Genomic DNA, 20479 nt, shown 5'->3' with positions numbered 1-20479 from the left:
TTTTGGTATATCTAATTTAGTATGTTTATTGTTTTTGTAGAACTTTTATTCGGCTCAATTGACCTTGAGAAAGAAAGTCAGCCTGGCCAAAACAATTGCGTCGAAGCTTTCACCTGCACAAAGAAAAATGTTTGAGGATACATGCTTCGGGCCATGGCTGAAAGTACAACATCCCGGTGGAGATGCGATGTTGACACACCTGTTTCTTCAAAGCATGACTAGCGATCTACCAGAGACTATACAACGTCGTGATGAAGAGATATGATTTGATTTTCCACCGGCGTATACGTGTTTTGGGCGGGAGGAGTTTTGCTTAATCACCGGTCTACGCTTCGGACACGATGATGTAGGTCGGTACACTAGACACATTACCCGCCCATCATGGCTATCCCGGGTTTTTCCTGAGCTGGAGAGGCCGAGTCTACACGTAGAAGACCTGACAAGATTTTTGAATAATAAAGATGGTTTTACTCGGATGGATGACGTCGACGTTGTCCGAGTATGCCTTCTAATTCTTTTGCATGCCGGTTTTTTAGGCAGAGAGGCCAGACAACCTATTCCAAATGATCTAATCAAATTGGTAGAAGACCTAAATGCGTGGAACCTGTTTCCGTGGGGCTCGTATTTATGGAAAGCTACATGGAATAAGTTATCGTCTGCCTTGGATGATCGAAAAAGTTTGCATGGCGATGGTTCCAAATACACTTTGACAGGCTTTATTTGGGCCTTTAAGGTAAGAATTTTTATATGATGTTTCCAAAATTATAAGTAATTATTTAACAATTACTAATGTTTGTTATTATATTGTTTGTAGATTTGGATATTTGAGGCCTTTCCCGCCATGAAGACATATGCAATAAAAACTTCAAATGATATTCCCAGGGCTATTTCCTGGAAGAGGAAACAGACCTTGCAATGGGAAGATTTACTACGGTATACGACAATAAATAATGTAAGTTAACATAAATACTACCATATGTTTATAAACAAGTTATTACTAGTACACGTTTAACTTTGTTTGAGCTTTTATATTGTTAGGAGGCCAACACTCCTCTACAGAGGCTGACACCCACGGAAGCTGAGCTTGCCACTGATTGGTGGCAAGCTAGTAAGCGTTTTTTTGATGGAACGGTTGATGAGCAGCCTCCACTTCGGGAGCCATCACCTCGCCCAGAGCTATCACCTCACCCAGAGCCATCATCTGATCGACCCGGCTATACACCTCCACAACGACAACCATCACCTATTCTGTCACATCATCGAGCCTCTTCTCCACCATCACCGCAAGATAGGCGACCGGCAAAGATGCCACGACGTTTATCTCCCTGTTCTCCACCTCCACCTCAACGGGATGAGTTAGGGGAGTTACGTGATGAGGTCAATGCCTTGCGTGAGGAGGTCGGTACTTTATGCAAAGACGATGGTGCATGGCGTGTTGAGGTGTCTACATTACGCGGTGAGGTAGCCGCTCTACGTGAGATGGTAGCATCGTTGCAGAATGAGGTTCATACTCTACGCAACGAGGTAAGTTTAAGATTTTTTATACTCGTAATTCATTCGGTTGCTGCCAATACTGCTAAACTGTTTTTGTTAGTATTTGTTTTTGGTTTTGTTTTTGTCTTTTGGTTGAAGTAATGCAATCCATTCAAGTTTCAATTTGCAGAAGAAGAATAGTTTACTTTCGCAACACGAAAATGACTACCGCAACGCGGAAATGGCTAACGCAATGCGAAATGAAAATCGCAACGACAAAATCGCAATGCGAAATGAAATCGCAACGACAAAATCGCAATGCGAAATGAAATCGCAACGACAAAATCGCAACGCGAAATGAAAATCGCAATGCGATTTGTGTTTCGCGTTGCGATTTTGTCGTTGCGATTTCATTTCGCGTTGCGATTTTGTCGTTGCGATTTTCATTTCGCATTGCGATAGCCATTTCCGCGTTGCGATTTTAAGTTTCGTGTTGCGAAAGTAAACTATTATTCTTCTGGAATGTTTATATATGTTGTCCTTTTAAATTTTTATATAAGTGCTTACTTCTGGAATGTTATCTGAGCATTTTGTGAACTATGATAGAATAATGATTTGGGTGAATACAATGCTAGTTTGAAACATATTTGTCTTTGTTTAATATCATGTCTGTTTATTTACTGATTTATGTATTAATTTTTTTTAGCGGCCCGATAAGGTGGATGCTTTACGTCGGGTTTTCCTTGCACGACGGAGTTCACGCATCAGACGGCGTGGACGTGCTATTACGTCTCCGTTCACCCCAATGGTGCGAAGACTCCGCAAGAAGAAGCCCGACTCACCGGTCATCCCTCAAGAGTCCCCTCCAATCGTTCAAGAGGCCCCTATTCTCCCTCAAGATTCTCCCCCCACCGTTCAAGAGGCCACTGTCATCGTTGAAGAGGCCCCTCCCACCATTCCAGAGCCCGATTCACATGGGGTAATATATCGAAGTATTGAGAAACCCCCACCGGTTCCGGACATGATGGATGAGAGTTGGCTCTCGTATGAGTTACCGGCTAGTACCCTTCCGGTATCTGAAGTGGAGAGGAGACAACTACCGGAAACAATTGTGGATAATACCCTTTGGGCTAAGACCGCAGTTGATTTTTATCTACATGAGCGGAGCCAAGGGTGTTACACTGACATCATCAAACTCAACGATGAAATGTTTTTGTTGCTTGATCGGTCTTGGTGGGGTGTGCTATTAGGGGTTGAAGACAATGGCTATTTGGATGGGGAGGTAAGTCTTATATTTTTCTTATATATGATTTTGATTAATTTGTTTAAAAATTAATGTAATTCACTAATATATGTATTTTTTTATAAAACAGCATATCGATGCGTAGGTGTCACGTCTACTAATAATAAGGAAGCTTAGGAAAAATAAAAAAAATTCGCTATATACAATAATGCCGACGTCTTTTCACGCAGTTCACTTGAAGAATCAACGAGATGAATCATTTTTGTTGGGTAATGGACAAGCTAAACTTTATCCTGCATGGTGGGAGGTCGATAAGGTTAGTGTTTATTTTTTAAATTTTTTAAAGGTGTTCATAAATAAGTGCGCAAATAAATGAATTATTACTTATGATCGCAGGTGTTTATCCCTGTTTTGGAACGTCGTCACTGGCTTCTCGTCCAACTTCAGCTCCCATCCCTGAAGATAATAGTGTATGACAGCATGATCAATTACATATCACTGTCTGATTTAAGAGATATTTTCAAGGGATGGAGCTCTCATTTGGCTAAATTCTTGGATGGGATTAAGTATTGGAGTCATTCTGGACACAAGAAGCCAAAGAAGTTCAATGTCACAGTTGTCAGAGACGAGACCGCGCCACAGCAATCGCCGGGAGCCAGAGGGGATTGTGGTTCTCTCGTATGCCTTTGCTTGGCGCGTTTGACGACGGGAAGCACAGAGTTTTTACCTCCCACCGATAGAGATAGAGCTGCAGTAGGCTTGTGGTTTCGGCATTATATGGCTAGAGCAATATATTCGAGTCGCTGCCTACCTGCATCCGCGTTATGAAAGTGTCCATTGTTAATTGGTAAGTCAAATGCAAGTTTTGTTAACATATATACTCCTTTTGGTTTCAAAATGTTTGGTTAAGTACCTAGAATTCAATAATTTACTGTTTGTAGGTTTTAGATGTGTAGGAAGTCTTGTTTGAGCAAATGTTTGGTTTCTGCAGGTTAATCCTTAAGTGAGTTGCGTGAAATGGATGTATGGGGTCACAAAGTTGTTGATTCATTGATTCAATAATTGATGAAAATATAAGAATTATTATTATTTTTTGATTGTTTAATTGATTTGTAAAAGATGATTTGTAAATGTTGATTTGTTTAATTGATGTGTACATAATTTGTGTTGAAATGAAATAGTTGATTTGTTGATTTTCAATCTGCTTTATGTTGAAGGCAAAACAGACTATCGCAACGCGAAATGGCTATCGCAACGAGAAAATCGAAATGTGAAATGAAAATCGCAATGCGAAATGAAAATCGCAACGAGAAAATCGCAATGCGATTTTCATTTCGCATTGCGATTTTCTCGTTGCGATAACCATTTTCGCGTTGCGATAGCCATTTTCGCGTTGCGATAGTCAAATGAATGTCTAATAATTGATGACAACTGAACAGATCATAGCAATGTTCAAACTCAAGTTACTAATACATGCCTAACTGAAAATGTTAAAAGTGCACACATAAAATACACATAATGCAAGTTTTGTTAACATATATACTCCTTTTGGTTTGAAAATGTTTGGTTAAATACCTAGAATTCAATAATAATTGTTAAAAGTTTATGCATGTTAATCCTCGTTGCCTTTTTCATTTCGCATTGCGATTCTATCGTTGCGATTTGCATTTCACATTGCGATGGTCAAATGATTGCCTTTCGCAACGCGATTCTGACTTTCGCAACGAGATAATACATAATCGCAATGCGAGTTTCAAAGTTCGCAACAGGTTTTAGTTTCGCAAGCCAAATTTTTTGTGTATATATATACGCAGCAGCAACAACTCATAACCTAAATCCCTAAATCGCAACTCATTCCATCTCTATCTATCACTCTCTCCGGCGACATCCGTTCCAATATCCAACGACATCCTTCCCCATCCGGCAACAGGTCTTAGTTTCGCATCTCGTTTGTTTAGTTACAACCATGAAATCATCTAATGTTGATCATGTTTGGATAGATTTGTGTTTTGGAGGGTCATGGGAGAATGTTCATGGTGTTTTACAATATATGCCTTTACCCATGAATCTTCAACTAAAACTGTCATTAAAGAAGTTAACTTATGAAACCCTAATGTTACGTGTTTCAAAGAAATTGAATTTAGAGCCCCTAAGTGGATTTAGGCTATCTTATCAGAGAAATGGTAAAGTTTATTTGTTAACCGACAATGAAGATGTTGAACGATTCATTGCTTACATTAATGTTTCAAGTGATGATGTTACATTGTATGTTGTTGAACCTAGAAGTAGTATTGTTGGGTCAGTAGCGGGTAGTAATCAACTAAGTGGGTCTCAAAACCCACATCCTTTCTCTAATCCAAATCCAAATCAACTTTCAGCACCAAATTCCGGTTTTCGTATTGACCAATTTGACGATGATGAGCCAAGAGAAAAAATTGTGAGTACTAGTCAGTATTCGAAATTTGATCTTGGTCAATACCCGGACTTTGATATTGGTCAATACACGAATTTTGATGATGTTTCAGAAGAAGAAACAGACCCTGCGTGTAATGATTTTGATATTGGTCAATACCCGAATTTTGATGATGAAACACCCGTTGCCGAGGAAGATGTTGTTGATGATAATGAGGAGGAAGTTACGACTGTGAATGAACATGTTGAACATCCATTCTGTAATTCATATATTCCTGAAGAAGAAAAAGAAGAGGAAAAAGTCCCCGAAGAAAAGAAAATGCCACGGGAGTATAACTGGAATATGCCAGAATTACTTCAGTTACCGGAAGAAGAGTTGGCAAAGAAAGCAGTTGATTGTTACACAAAAGTTATTCGTATCAAGAAAGATAATTGTTTTGATACAAAGGAAGACTTGAAGATAGCTTTGTATACGAAATGTGTGGAAGATGGCTATCAACTAAAAGTTAACAAATCAAGCAAAGATCGTTTCGAAACAAGGTGTACGATTGACAAAAACTGTACGTGGCGTATGATTGCAAAGAGGATAAAAGATTGCACAATGTTTCAAGTTAGGACTTTTATTGATAAACATACATGTTCAAGAACCCAAGTTTTTCCTCACCATAGACAGGCAAACAAAAAGGTGTTGGGTGGTTTTCTGGCTGAGTTAATGTTTTTGAATGGTAGGGTATATCGGGGATATGAAATTATGACTGACATGAATGCTCGGTTCAAGATTAGTATATCATATTCTCAAGCTTGGAGAGCCAAATGTTATGCCTTGGAATTGTTGAGTGGGTCGCCAGAAGCATCGTTTGCCCAACTGCCGGCTTATTGTCACAATTTAAAGCTGAAAAATCCTGGGTCGGTAACTCATATCAAAACAGATAGAGATGGACGCTTTGAGTTGCTGTTTATCGCCATTGGTGATGCGGTTAGTAAATCAATATAATTCTGTTGACTCATTTCTGTTAGTTACATGCATTTCACATTTAAATGATTATATTTCTTGTGTATATTATTTTGTAGATTCGTTCGTTTATTACTTGCATGCGCCCAGTTATTATAGTTGACGGAGCACATTTGAAAGGTCGATACCTTGGAGTAAACTTATTAGCAGTAGCCATGGATGCTAACAATGAGATATTGCCAATAGCTTATGGGGTTGGCAAATCTGAAACCTCTGATTCATGGATATGGTTTATGGGGCATCTTAGGGATTGCATAGGTCCTATTAGCAATCTGACAATCATATCCGATAGGGCAAACTCAATTGACAACGCTGTTAGAAGGTGTTTCTCAGATGCTTTTCATGGACTTTGTGGTGTTCATTTGTATAGAAATCTAAAATCAAGGTCTGCTGGTATAAAAAAGCACAAATGGATATACTGGAAGGCTGTAAAGGCTTATCGGGAAGTGGATTTCAATAAGCATATAAACTGTTTAAGACGTGTTTTGCCTCAGTGTGCTCAAACACTAGAAGATGTCGGGTTTGAAAGATGGTCAAGAGTACATCAACTTGGAGCAAGATATGGTTTCATGACGTCTAATAGTGTAGAATCAATTAACGCTCTAAGTCGTCATTCCCGGAAATTACCCATTACTATGTTAATGGAGTTTTTTCGAGCCTCTATTCAACAGTGGTACTACAAGAAAAGAAACCATGCAGGTATTATTTCTTTGAATTCGTAACTTATCATATATTTTACTAAGTATTATTTATTTAAATTTACAGGAACATTGGAACATCGTGTTACACCATGGACTGAAAAAAAGATAACGAAACGTGTTGTGAAGTCAACGTCATGGAGAGTTGAACCATGTTCAAACACTTTGTTTGAAGTACTGGATAATAACTTAAATGGGCTTGTCGATCTAAATGCAAGAACGTGTAGTTGTATGAAATGGCAAACATCTGGTTATCCATGTGGCCATGTTATAAAAGTTGCTCTTCATCTAAACCAAGATGATTCAAGCACATACGCTATGGATTGCTACACTACAGAAGTATATCGACAGACTTATGCCGAGATTGTCTACCCTATTTCACATCCTTCTGAGTGGGACATACCAGATGACTTACAAACAGTTTTGCCACCAGCCATGGACAGAAGGCTACCTGGCCGACCAAAAAGTCACGATCGTATACCGTCTAAGGGTGAAGAGAAGAAGAGATCGACATGTAGTCGGTGCAAGGAAAGTGGTCATACAAGGTTGACATGTGGATCACCAGTGCCATCACAATCATCTTTTCCTCTACCAAAATATGGATCATCATCAAAATCCAAAGCTCATATGGTGTCAAGAAAAAGGCAATCAAAATCGCAATCATCTTTAAAATCCCAATCACAACTGGCTTCACCTTTTGGGACTGTTAACTTAGGTGATTTTTAAATGCAAACGTTGTATTATGTAGATTTTATGTGTGAACTTTTAACATTTTCAGTTAGGCATGTATTAGTAACTTGAGTTTGAAAATTGCTATGATCTGTTCCAGTTGTTATCACTTAATAGGCAATCATCTTAATGTCCATCGCAACGCGGAAATTACTATCGCAATGCGAAATGAAAATCGCAACGAGAGAATCGCAATGCGAAATGAAAATCGCAACGCTAATTTCGCAATCGCAATGCGAAATGAAAATCGCAACGCGAATTTAATTTCGCGTTGCGATTCTCTCGTTGCGATTTTCATTTCGCATTGCGATAGTACTTTTTGCCTTCAACATAATGCAGATTGAAATCAACAAAATCAACCATTACATTTCAATCAATTAAACAAGCACAAATAAGAATTATGTTAACATCAATTAAACAAATCAACTTTTACAAATCACCTTTTACAAATCAATTAAACAATCAAAAATAAGCAATAATTATTAGAGAAAATAACACTTCTACTATTGAATCAACTTTTGCAGCCATACATCATTTTCACGCAGCTCACTTCTGAGATTAACCTGCATAAACCAAACATTTGCTCAAACAACACTTTCTACACATCTAAAACCTACAAACAACAAATTATTGAATTTTAGGTACTTAACCAAACATTTTCAAACCACAAGCCTATAAACATACCAATTGTTTATGGACATTTTTATAACGCGGATGCAGGTAGGCAACGTCTCGTATATATCGATCTAGCCATATAATGTCGAAACCACAAGCCTACTGCAGCTCTATCTATATCGGTGAGAGGTAGATACTTTATACTTCCTGTGATCAAACGGTCCAACGCCAAGCATACGAGAGGACCACAATCCCCTCTGGGTCCTTTCGTTTGTTGTGGTGCGGTCTCGTCTCTGCTAACTGTAATATTGAGCTTCTTTGGCTTCTTGTTTCCAGAACGAGTCCAATAATTTATCGCATCCAAGTATTTAGCCAAATAAGAGCTCCATCCCTTAATAATATCTCTTAAATCAGCCAATGATATGTAATTTATCATGCTGTCATATACTATTGCCTTAAGGGATGAGATCTGAAGCTCGACGAGAAGCCAATGGTTACGTTCCAAAACAGGGATAAACACCTGCAATCATAAGTAATAATTCATTCATTTGCGCACTTATTTATGAATACCTTTAAACTCAATCTAAAATAAACACTAACCTTATCGACCTCCCACCATGCAGGATAAAGTTTAGCTTGTCCATTGCCCAACGCAAATGATTCATCTCGTTGATTCTTCAAGTGAACGGCGTTAAAAGACGTCGGCATAATTGTTTACCGTGTATTTCTTTTATTTTCCTTAAGTTTCCTAATTATTAGAAGACGTGACACCCACGCATCGATATGCTGTTTTACAAAAAAAGACATATATTAGTAACTTACATAAATTTACAAAAAAAATAATCAAATGAAAATATAAGAAAAATATAAGACTTACCCCTCCATCGAAATAGCCATTGTCTTCGACCCCTAATAATACGCCCCACCAAGACCGATCAAGCAACAAATAGATATCATCATTGAGCTTCCATATGTCAGTGAAACACCCCTGGCTTCGCTCATGTAGATAAAAATCAACTGCGGTCTTAGCCCAAAGGGTGTTATCCAGAATTGTGTCCGGTAGTTGTTTCCTCTCCTCTTCAGATACCGGTATGGTACTGGCCGGTAACTCATACGAGAGCCAACTTGAATCCATCATGTCCGGTACGTCAGAGGGTTTCTCAAGAATCCTACATATGACGCCATGTGAATCGGGCTCTTGAATGGTGGGAGGGACCTCTTCAACGATGACAGTGGCCTCTTGAACGGTGGGAGGGGACTCTCGAGGAATGATAGGGGCCTCTTCAACGATAGGAGTGGACTCTTGAGGGATGATAGGCGAGTCAGGCTTCTTCTTGCGGTGTCTTCGCACTATTGGGGTATACGGAGACTTAATAGCACGTGCACGCCGTCTGATGCGTGAACTCTGTCGTGCAAGAAAAACCCGACGTAAAGCATCCACCTTATCGGTCCGCTAAATAAAAATACAAATATCAGTAAATAAACAGACATGATATTTAAACAGTGAAAACAAAGATAAATATATTTCAAACTTTCAACCAAAAGACAAAACAAAGACAAATACTAACTTCACAGTGTTAAAGTAAAAAGTTTAGCAGTTTTGGCAGCAACCAAATAAATTTACTAAGCAATCTAAGTGAAATGGTTAATTTAAGTGAAATTACGAGTAAATTTATCATCAAGTTAAATATGGAAAATCTTAAACTTACCTCGTTGCGTAGAGTATGAACCTCATTCTGCAACGATACTACCATCTCACGTAGAGCGGCAACCTCACCACGTAAAGTAGACACCTCCACACGCCATGCACCATCGTTATCGCGTAGAGTACCGATCTCCTCACGTAAGGCATTGACCTCATCACGTAACTCCCTTGACTCATCCCGTGGAGGTGGAGAACAGGGAGATAGAAGTCGTGGCATCTTTGTCGGTCGCCTATCATGAGGTGATGGTGGAGAAGAGACTCGATGATGTGACGGGATATGTGATGGCTCTCGTTGTAGAGGTGTATAGTCGGGTCGATCAGGTGATGGCTCTGGGTGAGGTGATGGCTCTCGAAGTGGAGGAAGTGGAGGCTGCTCATCATTCGTGCCATCAAAAAAACGCTGACTAGCTTGCCACCAATCAGTGGCAAGCTCAGCCTTCGTGGGTGTCAGTCTCATTAATGGAGTGTTGGCCTCCTAAAAATATAAAAACTAAAACAAAGTTAAACGTCTACTATTAATAACTTGTTTATATATGATAGTATTTGTGTTAACTTACATTATTTATTGTCGCATATGGTATTAAGTCTTCCCAATCCAACATACGTTTCCTCTTCCAGGAAATAGCCCTAGGAATATCATCTGAGGATTTTAATGCATATGTCCGCATGCTGGGGAAAGCCTCGAATATCCAAATCTACAAATAATATAATAACAAACATTAGTAATTGTTAAATAATTAATTATAATTTTGAAAACATTATATAGAAATTCTTACCTTAAAGGCCCAAACAAAGCCTGACAAAGTGTATTTCGACCCATCGCCCCGCAAACTTTTGCGGTCATCAAAGGCAGACGACAACTTAGTCCAGGTAGCTTTCCATATATACGAACCCCACGGAAACAGATTCCATGCATTTAGGTCCTCTACCAATAATATTAGCTCCTGAGGAATAGGTTGTCTGGCCTCTCTGCCTAAAAAGCCGGCATACAAAAGTAGTAGAAGGCATACTCGGACAACATCGACGTCATTCATCCGAGTAAAACCATCTTTCTTATTAAACAATTTCTTCATGTCGTCGACGTGGAAGTTCGGCTTCTCTATTGACTCATCAGGAAAAACCCTGGATAACCATGATGGGCGGGTGATATGACGAGTGTACCGGCCTACATCATCGTGTCCGAATCGTAGACCAGTGATTAAGCAGAACTCCTTCCGCCCAAAACAAGTATACGCCGGTGGAAAATGAAACCATATCTCTTCCTCACCACGTTGTATACTGTCGGGTAGGTCGCTAGTCATGGTCTGAAGCCACAAATGGGTCAAACTAGCATCTCCACCCGGATGCTGTACTCTCAGCCATGGCCCGAAGCAGGTTTCTTCAAACAATTTTCTTTGTGCAGGTGAAAGCTTCGAAACAATTGTAGTGGCTAGGCTAACTTTATTCCTTAATGTCAATGAAGCCGAAAAAAATTTCTACAAAAAAACAATAAACATACCAAGTTAGATATAACAAAAATTACACTGTCAAGATATACCAAAAACAAAACAATAAACATAAATAGTAGTTTATTCTTGAAACTAAAATTTGCAACACTGTTTTTGTCTTTTGGTTGAAATGAAAATTGCAACGAGATAATGAGAATCGCAACGCGGAAATGACTATCGCAACGAGAGAATCGCAACGCGAAATGACTATCGCGACCAGACAATCGCAACGCGAAATGAAAATCGCAACCGCGAAATAAAAATCGCAACGCGAAATGAAAATCGCAACGCGAAATGAAAATCGCAATGCGATTTTGGTTTCGCGTTGCGATAGTTATTTCCGCGTTGCGATTTTCATTCTCGAAACTATTCTTCTTCTGCATTACTTCAACCAAAAGACAAAGCAAAGACAAATACTAACTTCACAGGCTAAACAGTTTAGCAGTATTGGCAGCAATCGAATGAATTTAATAAGAAATCTAAGTGAAATGGTTAATCTATTATTGAAATTACCAGTAAACTTATCATCAATCTCAATATGAAAAACCTAAAATAATGCAAAAATTTCAAAAAAAAAAAAAACTAACCCTCGGAGGTTGATTTTCCATTTCTGAATGATTGTGAGGGATTTTTGACTGTGAATGGTTGTGAGGGATTTCGCCGGCGATGGGGACGGAAATCTTCGGAGATGGGGACGGATTTCGCCGTAGAGAGTGAGAGATGGAGATGAGACTGAGTGTTGTGTTTTTGGGTTTGAGGTTATGAGTTGCGATTACTGTGGACGGTTCAGTTTCCGAGTTATTAAGAAAAAATTCGTGTTTGGAATTTGAAAAAAAAATACGCGTTATTACAAATGGCTCTATGTAAATCGCGTTGCGAAAGTCAGAATCGCGTTGCGAAAGTCAGTATCTCGTTGCGATTTTGTATTATCGCATTGCGATAGTAAGTATCGCATTGCGATAGTAAGTATCGCATTGCGATTTTCCCAATTCGCGTTGCGATTTACTTATTCGCATTGCGAATTGGGAAAATCGCAACGACACTGTATACTATCACAACGCGATTTCCAACTATCGCAACTCGATTTCCAACTATCGCAACGCGAATTTGCGATAATGGAGATCGCGTTGCGAATTAGCGATCGCATTGCGATTTTGTTGGTCATTTTGGCAAATCCGGAAAAAGTTGGTTAAAATCGTATATTATATGGGATTTTTGGTCACTGAGGTTATTTTCTCTATTATTATTTATCAATTACATCACACGGTTGAAGGTTGGTTATGATTTGACTACCTAGTCAAAGACTTTTCAGATTCAATTGCTCTATAAAAAGGAACATTTTCTTTTATCTTTGTTCAGTTGCTACCCAAATTTGAAGTGTTTTTTTTTAATTTAGTCCCTCGATTTTCATAATTTATTTATTTATTTATTTAATTTATCCTTATTTTATCACAATAGAATACCTATGTAACTTTAATTCTTTCCTTTTTACTAAAGTTGTAATCTCTCTCTTTTTTATTTAGTCCCTTAACTTTACATTTTTACTCAATTTGGTCTTTTGACTACAATTGTTTGCCAAAATACTTTCTTTAAAATATAATATTATGAATATATTTCATAACTTTATATTATATTTGATAGATTAAATAATATTTTAATGTGAAAAAGAATATAAAATATCTATATCTTATATGGTTAGAGAAAGTAAAAAAATTGAAACAAATCATTGCCATAATACTATAAATAATTATAATAAAATTAGTATAGAAACTCAAATAACTCGACTCTAAAAGTTTCAAGTTAAGTTCGAGTTGTAAAATTTGAGTTGTAAAAATAATTTCACATGAATTCCGAGATTGTGTGACCTTTAGAAGCACACATTTTCTTCTAACTCTGTTATGAGTTTCTTTGTTCTTGATCTCAATAATTAATTTTGTATAAATTTGATATCAAATGTTTTATCTGATAGCTTCTATTTTATTTATTTATATGATGTAACGACGACATTTGAGAACAGCTTAATGTGGGGTTGCATTATAATTTGAATTGGGCTCCATAGTTTACTGGTTCTCTAACTCTTAATGCTAATCTCTAACCAAACTGAATCTCAGCAGACTAAGTTTCACTCTTGAAGAAATATTGTTCCACATAATCACTTCCAACAGCCAACCTTCAAAAATAGGAATTTTCAGTCACATGTTCTAACAAATATGTAAAACTTTATGATAAAAAATGGCTTAAAATTAATTTGTTTTTAAGTTCAACTTCAAAAATAAATTTATTTAGATCAAAATTAATTTAAAGTAGTTAAATAATAAAAGATAAGTGGGACCCAATTCCTTCACTCTTACCCGCAATTTGCAAATTGTTGCTTCACTGGCCAACATGCCACACGCTCTGCCCTTGCCACGTCTTACGATGTATTCATTGTGACATTGTCCTCTTTCTCTATTATTTTTTTTTTATTTTTTTTAAAAAGTATCTCTTTTATACTCATGAAAAATAATTGGAATTAATAATATATATATATATATATTGTTTCAAGTGGTTTAATAAAATATTTTATCATGAATGTATGTAAAATATTTTTTTATCGATTTGTATTTACGTATGGACAGTGTATAGATTTTATTTATTATTAATACATTAAAATGAAATATTATTATCAAGTTTTAAAATTAAATTATTTTAATGATAATTAATTATTTATATAATTATATATTATCAATATATCAAATACAAATATTTTTATTTTTCTTTTTGTGTGTTTCTCTCTAGTTTTTCCCTCTTTGGTTACTATTATACATCTATATTGTTTGCAAAGATGGATTATATTTATCTACATAAAAATAAATATATATAATTAGATAAAAATAAAGTTTTATTTGTATAATTGAGCTAAAACTAAAGGTTTACGTGTATGATTAAATTAAATCAAAGTTTATTTATCATATTACAAATTTATCAAAGTTGATATATATTTAAAATTTATTATTGCTTAATATGATATTATTATTTCTTTGATGGAAATATTTTTGTGAAAAAAATACACTAAATTCAACATTTTTATGTCAAATTAAATATACCATTTTAAATTCATAAATAAATAAAAATGGTATATATATTAAAAATAATTAATTTTTTTATCTCTAAATATTACATCAATAATCGTATTAATTTAAGAATTTAATTGACATGAAACCGAGAAAAATATATATTTTGAATGCATTTTAACCATTTAGCAGAAATACAATAATTGCATTAGCAAGCCATGTTTATTATTGGGATCTATTATTTCGTCAAATGATGGTGGAATTAAAAGCAAATATACATTCTTTGAATTTTTCTCATTTTCCGTTTTAGGTGGATCAATAATTAAATTGCATAACGCTAGATTTTCAACTTATGTCATGTTTAAGTACGTACAAATTAATGCCCCTTATCGACCAGAATTGCTGAGGCGACCTGATCACCACCAAACTCGGATGCGACCTTTAAAATTAAGTTATGACGTTTGATTTGATTTATTTTCGATGAATCAGCAGTATGATCATTTATGATATATAAAGAGTAAACTAAGTATTTGGTTATCCATTTATATTTTGTTTTGATCATTTAATTTTTTAAAATCATATTTAATGTTATGTTTTTATTTTGATCATTTAATTTTTTTAAAATTATACCTAACGTTACATTTTTATTGTGTTTTGATCACACGTTAAAAATAAATAAAATTATTGATGTGATATTTTTTATGACGACATATGATTATTTTTAAATTATATTTTAGTATCACTGTTAATTTTTCAATGGTGGGTGACTAAACGGAATCAAAATATAAAATTAAATGTCATTTAAAAAATAATTGGGTGATCGAGACAAAAATGTAAACATTAATAGATAATTTATCTTAACTCTTTCATTTATACTCATTAACCTTTTGCTATATTATTGTTGTTGTTGGTATAAGAAACACATCTAATCTAATTATCATTATAGTTGTCCACATATACATTCTAATCGTTGGTTTCATTAGTTGTTTAACGATTGATTATAATTGTAAATTTTAATATAATAATAAATAAAATATCAAGACATGTGGTTAAATAGTGCTAAAATATTTATTATTAAATAATTCCAATATGTTAGTAGTATAATTAGACTAGACTTAATCCATCCATAGTAGTCCAATGATTCTAATAGAATATGTATACTATCTCTCTCCTCCTTTTAGTTAATCAATTATTGGTATTATTATTTTATACTAAAACTATACGTATGGTGTTCCCAAATTGAATATTTCCCTTTGTATAACAGCTTTTTTTTGTCCCCCCTTTGAAAAGCGTGCACTTTACACATCATGGTGGCCTTTTGTTTTGACAGTGAAAATATTATCCTTAATCACCTTTACTTCAAAAAGATGGGAAAGTGCCCTACAAAAACACCATGCTTATATCCTTTCACTGCAGAAAAAGGATAGCTGTACTGTCAGTTTGATGTTTCAGAAATAATAAGATGTACCTAGGATTTTCCAAATATGTTCTTATTTCATTTTACACTCATGTAAAAAAATATACATTTACACAATATTTACATTTTTTTTTTCTAATTCCAATATTAAAAAAATCATAAATCAACTGGAGCACTAAACTATATAATTAAGTTTTGACACTGCCACTTCATTGCTTTTAGATCAATTGATTCAACTCCACTTTATCTTTCATAATCATAAACTTTTAATATATTAAAAAAATAAATTGAAGGTCTAATAGATCTGAGTTAAGTACTTGTATCTTTGAAAACATAAAAAAAAGGAATGAGAGAGAAAGGTAAAGAGGTGAGAGAAGTTAAGAGTAGAAAAATGATGAAATTATGTCTTAGAATATGCCCGAGTGTGAAGGGACAGTCTCCCATATGAAGAAATAAAACATGTTCCTTATCCTATTTCCCAACAACTTCCACATTCATATCATTCCTCCTTTTTATTTCTTTATTCCAATAATACAACTATGTATATCATTATTATTTTTAATTAATTTGGTATGATTGATCAATCAAGTGTTAATTTAATTATAAATTATTAAAATATAATTTATTAACACGTGTACATTTTTCCTAGCCTTATGTGCATATGACTGCAAATGAGATGAGACAAATGACGAGCTATTTGAGTTTGACTCAGTCAAAGCTCGATCAACACTAAAAATGAATGGATTTGACTCAAGTTTTTAACAAGTCAAAACGAGCTACTTGATACCCAATTCAAAAAGCTCACAAGCAGTTCAAAACAAATAATATATTAATTTAAAAAAAAAATAAATTACTAATACTATTAACATTTATATGTTGTTTTTTATAAAAAAAATACAATATAAGACTTTCATGTACTTAAGATTCATGTTCGAAGTCAAGTTCGAGCTTGAATAGAGTTGAGCTTCAATTAAGCCAAGCTTGATAATATTTTGAGTTCAAGCTTTTTCAAGCTCAAGTTGAACTTCAATTTTTTATTTTGTGTCAAGCTTGCAAATTTTAAGCTCGCTCTTTCGAGTTGAATCAAGTTTCAATTTTTTATTTCGAGTCGAGTTGGACAATTTTACGCTCTCAAGCTTTTAGGGATGGAGCCATGACCAAATATTGGGAGGGGCAATATACTTAGTTTCAAAATAATGACTTATTACGTATTTAATCTAAATATTAGGGAACAAAAATGTAATTTTACTTAACTTTATATTGATAAGGACCTAAAATGCTATTAAACCAAATTTTTTGAGAGAAGCAATAGCCCCCTCTAGGGGTGTTCAAATTTTCGAACTAATTCGGTTAACCGACCGAATCGAATTAGTTCGGTTAATTCGGTCGGCCACCGAATTAGTTCAGTCGGTTAACAGTCAATGATTTTTTGGATATTCGGTTAACGGTTAATTCGGTTTAAAATCGGTTAATTAACCGAATTAACCCTTAAATATTTTTTAATATTTTTTTAATCCCATGATATACTGCTCCCCGCTTCCTTCATGTGCTCCTCAGATATCAATTATTTTCTGCCTTGATTTGTGTAAGGTATGGGCAGGTGGAGCATGGGCAAAAGTGTATAGTGGAGTGGAGCATGGGTGAGGGCGTGAGGCAGCAGCATTACATTCTAAAAAGCATTACTAAATCTAGGTTATATAGGCTATTCTTTAGCTAACAACAGAATTAATTCATGCCCTCGGATGAACATTTCAACCCAAAACAAATATGTATGTATCTCTATATATACTTAAGTAACCAAATCTGCATATGTACCAAGTCCCTGTTCGACAAGGCATTGCTTTAGCTTGTATAATGCCTTGCTCTCCAGCTGCCTCACCTTTTCCTTCGACAATCCGAGCATGTTTCCAACCTTGGACATAGAATTCTCTCTACTGTCTTTGATACCAAACTGTAGCCTGATTATCTTCCTCTCTCTTGGGCTGAGAACACGGAGAAGGTTGCGCACATGCTGGCGCATTAGTTTCTTCGCCACACTAACATCCGAGATCTCGATACATGTATATGGTGTTACCTTTTACATTGCAAGTTAAGAACAAAAGAATTGGTTTCTTTGATGGTTTATAATTTGTACGTGTAGCCATTGTTTCCCCCAAGAATTGTTTTTCCAACCATTTGCATGAATATTTGCCTGCAGGCCATTCATATGGAAATGGAGCTAAATAGAGGCAGTACCTAAAAGGTGGTATCCTGGTCTGACCATACGGATTATTGCTGGAGGAATATTTAAGAACCTTAACTAATGACGCTAGATAGGACACCAGGAAAGTGTAGCTTGTTAGGATTAAGTAAAGAAATTCATATGCTGCATTAGGTCTTTCTTCATTGTGTATCTTGTAGAATTGTAGGGTTGTGGATAAATGCAAATGTTTTAATCAAAACTAAATGCAGATGTTTGAATCAAATTAATTAGATATTATTTATAATTAGATATTATTTAAATTAATTGTAAATTATTTTTTTAATTAAAAATTATTAAATTCTAAAATTCTAAAAAAAATCGGTTATTTCGAAAATTAACCGAATTAACCGAAATTTATTTGGTTCGATTAATACTTTCAAAAAAAAGTTCGGTTCGGTTAACGATTAAAGAAAAAAAAGTTTGGTTAATTCGGTTAAGGGTATTTCGGTTCGATCGGCCACCGTTTTAACCGAATGAACACCCCTAGCCCCCTCCCACTCCCTATATAACCCACTCCCTATATAACTCTGTCCCTACAAACTTCTGTGAGCATTCTTTTTCGAGATCAAACTTGGATTCGTACATTCAATCTTACTTCAAGGAATAGTTGATTGAAACAATATATTCATCAGTGTTTACATTAGGCAGTTTGGGTACGATGTTAGACGAAATTTGTTTATAGAAAAACTCGAGGTTTGAGAAAATAGTATTTAATCTCACAAAGGAACATTTGAAGGATATTTGGGTGGTGGAGAGCACAGAGTATCCACTAATGGACAAGGTTTTAGTACATTACACTAATCAGAATCTAACTTAAGCTCAACCCACATTCAACGAGAAAATTTAGAAGATTAAAAAAGTTGATAATTAAGAAGCATTCCAAGATGGTCGTGTTTATAGAAGATGAAATGAAATGGAAATAAAGAGAAATTGAAAAATATATTTTTTAAAAATTTCATGTTATGTACGTCAATTAGTCTTTAATAAATTAAAGTCTAAAAATTAGTAAATATTTTTAAATTTTTTAAACATTAAGGATGGTATTAAAAATAATGAACCTTTGAGGACTAATCTTATCATTATGTCTTAAGTAAATAGAAATAACCTAATATTTAAATATCACGTTATCAAAATAACACGAGTTAACTGTTCATAAATTAAAATATAATAAATTAATAATAAAAATGATCAAAAGATACATTTTTAAAATTGAAGATCAAAATCAGATAGAAACCGAAACAAAAAGTGACCCAACTTATAGCTTAGCTTAAATAAAAAAACATATAAATTCAACAACGGCCCATATCAAAACAAAATCTAAATGGGTAAAATTAACAGTATTAGAAGGAGATTCTTGACAAATGACAGAGTACCATCTTATCTAATAAAGAAAAGGAGAATGATTAATCATTAAAAAACAATTAACTTTACATCACAAGACAGTTTACCGTTAATTGTCACTTTCTACTTAAAGTAAACCCGTTTTAATAAATTTAAATATTTGAGATTGTATTTAAGTTTAAAGTTTAAGGGTACATGAGGTTTTTAAATTGAGAGAATGAGTCAATTAAAATTTTAGTTATTTTTACTGTTAAATATTATTATTTTTTCATATAAAGATGATTCTAAAACTACTAGATAAATAATATAATGCGGTTCCTGTTTAGCAGCGACGAAATCATCGTTTCATTTGTCAAAAGCATGGAACTCAATAATTATAACTTTAAATAAATATAAATAAAGAGAAACCGACTTGACTTGCATCAAAGACAGCTGCTCCTGTGCAGGTGTTGAACTGTATAAATTAATCTTTATAAATAATAATTAATGGAATTTATTAATCGAAGGACTACACACATAAACCACTACCGTCAATCTGAGGGGAAAGAACAGGTAGCAAAAATAAAACAAAGCTTTTGGTTTGAGGGCATCTGATTATTAATAAGAACAAATAGAGCGTTGGTACTATCCCACTGTCAAAATAACTCCATATTCGGGAGATAAAGAGAGGATCTTATCTTTGGTGAAAAAGGAGAAGCGGAAAACACTAAAATATACTGCAGATTATCTTTTTCTTTGTTCTCTCCCTTAAAAAAACTTCTCCTGCTTATATGTTTTATTTTCTTTTTTCTCCACTGCCAGAAATATATATAACACACACTACAACGTTGGAGAGCTTTGTTCCTTTTCGTGGATTTTGAATTTTTAAGCATATTGCACTTCTGCTTCTAGGGGTTTCTCCTCGCACAGCAGCAACAAGCATAACGCTAGCTTTTCTGGAAACATTTCTCTGACTGCGTCTGTTCTTTCTGTCTTTCTCTTTAATCTTTTCGTTGATTTGTTTGCTCTGTTATTGTTCTTGATTTGCTTGGGTTATTATTATTTATATACAG

This window comes from Hibiscus syriacus, unplaced genomic scaffold, assembly GCF_006381635.1.
Source record: "Hibiscus syriacus cultivar Baekdansim isolate YM2019G1 unplaced genomic scaffold, ASM638163v2 tig00110332_pilon, whole genome shotgun sequence".
Lineage (NCBI taxonomy): Eukaryota > Viridiplantae > Streptophyta > Magnoliopsida > Malvales > Malvaceae > Hibiscus > Hibiscus syriacus.
The sequence above is the reverse complement of the archived record's forward strand: the minus strand, read 5'-3'. Positions refer to the sequence as shown.